Here is a 5049-nt window from a genome sequence, read left to right as displayed (position 1 = left end):
CTAGAGATTTTATTATTTAATTTTCTTGTGAAGGATTTAATTTTCCCGGTTGTCCATAGCTTTGTTTAATCATGTGGCATGATAGAATATTACCCCTTGATATGTTGATTAACATATATTAAATTGAGAGAAATTGGACAAGTAACGAAGATTTTATTTAATATTTTACTAGAATAAAATATTAATTTATGTGGCCTTCACTAGCTTAAAATCGATGTGTGTTAGCATATTATATTAGGCCCTAACATGCTCTTCAACATAGATTAAATTGAGAGTAATCAGAGAAGTTTTGAAATCTAGTAATATTTAATTAATTAGATTAATTAATTTATTCCAGGTGTACTATTCACTCCATTGGAATTCCGACTTGACATTCTTGATATGCATGCTATATGGTTTCACATATATTAAATCTAGAATATTTGGTTAGGTTTTGAAATCTCTCATTTATTATTTTTCTAGTATTAAAGTTTAATGCTCATGGCTATTCATTGCATGGAATTCGCTTGTGTTGTGTTTTTAAATCATGTTATGGTATGTTGTATAACATATTAAAATTTGAGATCATTTGGATGGATTTCAAAACTTAGAGATTTTAATTAAGTGTAATAATTAAAATCCATTCAATAGCTCATTGGTCTTGATTAAGTTTCTAACTTGGAATTCATGCTTTTCGTGACAAATTCCTTCACATATATCAAATTGAGAATAATCGGATAAGTTTGAAACTTATATTCATTTACTTCCTTTGCATGGAACTTAATTCACATGGTTATGTCTTACATGAAATGGACTTCTAACTTGACATTGAACTTGACCTTGATATGATCCTTGACACACCTTGTTCATAGAACATTTGGACTTGCCTCGTAATCGTGATAATTTAATCCATTAGGTTGATTAAATTTTCCTTTTTATGCTTCTATCGGTTTAATCAGGACCCCTTGTATCTAGGTTTCATTAATGTACTTAATGAACATGCACACTTGTCTTGAAATGATTTAATTACTCATATGTTGCTTAGAAAGTAATTGAATTATGTATCTTATACTTGTGGTATATTTACTTCAATGAACTCCATGTGCTATATATCTTGAATGTTGTCTATATAGTTGCATACTATGATTTCTTGTCATCTCACATGCCATGATAGTGGATAAACTAGGGGCATGACTTGCGTATTCCAAAATCTTGGTTGTGCATGAAACGTGGTTAATGTATTTATTGTATTTGATACAATCTTGACTTGCATAACTTGTTGATTTTGGAACTTGGGATATCAATCAAGAATAGGGGAAGGTACCCTTGGGTTAATAATCGCTAAAGTGATCCCAAGAATAGGGGAAGGTACCCTTGGGTTGATAATCCCTAAAGTGATCCCAAGAATAAGAGAAAGTACCCTTGGGTTAGTAACCCTAAAGTGATCCCAAGAGTACGGTTTTAATCCGGGCGATATCCAAGTTTCCACATTGTTTGATTTCACTCTTTAAATTTCAAGTTGCTATTCTTTGAAGATTTAAACTTTTCATATATGTGAAATACTCCAATTATGCCAATTGCATTTATAATGTAATTATTGCTAACTTATATCCGAATATACTTCTTGTCGTGTTAAATAGTATGTTCTAATCATGTAAAGTGCCTTGACAATGTGAACTTATATTCTAGTAACTCCTTGTTGTGTTGTATGGATTATTCCAAACTTTGCCTAATTGCATTGATAATGTAATTCTTGTTAACTTGTATTTAAGCATCCTTCTTGTCATGTTCTTTGAATTATCGAAATCTTGATTCGTTTCATACGTGTTTAAGTATCATGATTCTTGTTGATTATTACTCTAGGGTAGCTTAGGATGCTCCATGAGTCTCATTGTGACATAGACGTAAGGTCGCATGAGCCCCTCTGATATGTTTCACCTTAAAGTGATAAAATTGTAAAATGCTAGGTCGATGCATGCTCATCTCCTACGAGTAGCTTTATGTTGCTCACCCCTACGTTACTGGGGCATATTTCAGGTACAGGACTCAAGACTTGAAGGTTTCATTGCTTTGGATGATTTGTAGCTTCTCATGATAAAACTTGTATTCTTTGATTCTATGTATGTAAAGTGTGCATAAGTACACTCTTTTCATTGTATTCAACATGTATAAGATGAGGCTGGTGGCCAATAACATGTATTATGTATTCTATGCACTTTACTTTCAAAGTTATTATGAAAACATTGAAAATTCACAAGTCTTTTCTTCATAACTTTTGCATTGGGCATGGGAATTCTACTCTTTCTTTTTCATAGGGATTCTATAATCATGTATAAGGTGTGGCCAAGGGGCAAACACCATTTAGTGTTCATTTTTGCATTTTAGTTCACATATTGCATTTTGGGCTAAAATAGTAGAATTCGAGCCTTTAAGGGTTTATTTTCAAATCGGGTGGTGCAAAGTGTGTTCTGGCACCTCCACTAGGTCTCATTTATCTTATTTGAAGTGTGGCCAAGGGCTAAACAGTCATTTGAAACCATTTCCTAATTTTGGTTTCCATATTTTCCATTTCAAGTTCATTTTCGTCTTTTTGGCCGTTGGGGGGTCGGATTTTGACTCAGCCATTTCTGGGAGCCGCGGACCATTCCTGCATGCTCAAAATCACCATTTACGACTGCGTGCATGATCGTTTCTGGGAAAAACCTCTTCCTTGGCAATTTGATCCTCCTAGGGATTCATTTTGCATTTTTTTTACATAATCTGGTTTTACGGCACTTTGGGGTTTTCTTTCAGGAAATAAATTCCGGTCTCCTCATGGTCATTTAGAAAACATGATTTTAGGGGGGGTTTCTTTTTCGTGTTTTTCCAGAAAATGTCGTCTTGGTGCCGGAAATCGATCGCAAATTTTAGCTTTTTGTTTTTTTTTAGCAGCTTTTTGGACCTCCATGACCAGATTTCATGGAGGGCATTTCGGGCATTCTACATTGTATTTTTTTTGAATTCTCTATCGAGTCACGTAGAAAATTCAATTTTGAGGGGGGTTTCTTCTTTGTGTTTTTTTAGAAAAATTCATGTTCTAACCTGTTTTTGCTCTCAGTTGCAGACAGTCACTGTAACAACTTTTAACCCTCTTATTCAGTTCTGATCTAGGGGCATTTTGGGGATTTCACAATGAGTTTTTTTCGATTCCGTCCACAATGTCAGGTAGAAAACTCGATTTTAGGGAGGGTTTATTGTTTGTGTTTTTCTAGAAAAATTCGTTTCGGCCTCCGTTTCAAGCCTCAATTCTGGAACCTCACTTTTTTTTTTTTCTTGCTGTCAGTTGGTGCATGCCATTGGGCGCCGGCATAGGCGCTGGTGGGCTCATGCATGGGCGCCGTGTGCGCCATGGCCTTCGTCGGGCCGCCGCGACGTCTTAACTTCAAACCCTCGTTTCTCCCTTGTCCGGACTCCAAATCGAGTGAACTTTTTTTTGAACTTGACTAATTTTTTGCTGTATTTCCAACGGTATGCTCGGTTGTACCCGGATCTTCCTGGATAATTACCAGTTTACCCTTTTATCCTTAAGTGCTTGTTTTTCTTCGTCAGGCCGTTTCTCCTTCGTTCGGACTCCGAATCATGCGATTCTTGAGTCCATCCTGACTATTTTTTTATTGTCTTTCCAGCGGTGTGCTCAATGGCACCTGAATCCATATTTTTCAAAAATGACTATTTTGCCCCTGGGGGCTTATTTGTCATATTTTTTATCTTTTGCTCCCACATCAGTTCTCATTGAGTTCCACGACCTCATAGAAGGTCACTTTGACTTCTTAGAGTCTTGTTTTCTGTTTTCACTTCCTCATATCGGATCTATTATCAGGTCAATCTTTGGTTCATCACAGGACACGCTGGCCTAAAAACCAAGGTCGTCACATAACCATTCCATAAATTCTTTCCCATTGTCACTATAGGAAATCAAGTGCATAATTTTGTCATTGTGATTTCTAAGACAAGATAAACAAATCAACCTAATTATATATTCAAATGATAATCACATACATCAATTCAATGTAAAATACATCAATTCAATGTAAATACTTCTAATTTATGAAACTGAATATATACAATAAGAATCCCCAAATTGAAATACAAATCAATACATATTTACTTAGTCTAGGTTACATCAACTCCCTAGAAAGGAAGTTAGCCTCTCGTGGATATGGCAGCAACCTCAAGGATTAAAGAAGAGAAGAAATTCCCTTCTTTCACCATTGTTGCAAAGCTTAGCATAAGAACCCTTCGATAATCCTCTCCCTCACAATATCTTTTCAAAAACCAAAACTAACTAACTACTAACAAACCTTTGCCCCCTCTTTATCCTTAGATGAGTTTCATAATAAAATAACTCGTTAAAATTCAAATTTATACTCAAGATAGAACAAAATCAGACATAATAAGATTGGGAGCCCACGGCCTTACGTCTGGACACGAAGCTTGGTGTCCGGATGCGAGACCCTAATAGTTAGTGTCCAGACGCCAAATCTTGCGTCTTGACGCGAGGCACACTCTTAGGCTTCTTCTTTTCTTCTGCAGTGATGGTTGCATCCATCATCTGTTTGGGCCATTTCTTCTTGAAACCACTTGATGTTTAGGCCTGATATGACTTGTGCACCAAAAACCCTTAAAACCTTATTTTTATTCCTTTTTTCTCAATTAGACCTTCAAAAACACAAAACATATAAAAATTGAGCTAATTTATATACATAAATCAAATAATGGGCTTAACAATACAATTAAGGGTGCTTAAATATGCAATATTTGATGCTTATCAGAGGCCTATTTTGAGTGTTGAATGCCATGGATACTACTTTGGTCCCATGAAAAGTCATTAAAGTATACTCGAACCTATATTAAGCATAATTTATATGACATCCAAAGCTCCCAATACACTCATAAACATGAATATACTAAATCATTCAATCACCTACATAAATCCATTTCCCGTCCATTTGAATTACTCATAAAAGATTTACACTAAGTGTCATTTTGCCTATATCATGGTGAACACGTTCTCAGAAGATAATTGTATCT

The sequence above is a fragment of the Cornus florida genome, unplaced genomic scaffold, assembly GCF_030987335.1.
Source record: "Cornus florida cultivar Cherokee Brave unplaced genomic scaffold, ASM3098733v1 CherokeeBrave_3.0.0_Hap2_Chr02, whole genome shotgun sequence".
Classification (NCBI taxonomy): Eukaryota; Viridiplantae; Streptophyta; class Magnoliopsida; order Cornales; family Cornaceae; genus Cornus; species Cornus florida.
This window is presented reverse-complemented; position numbering follows the sequence as displayed.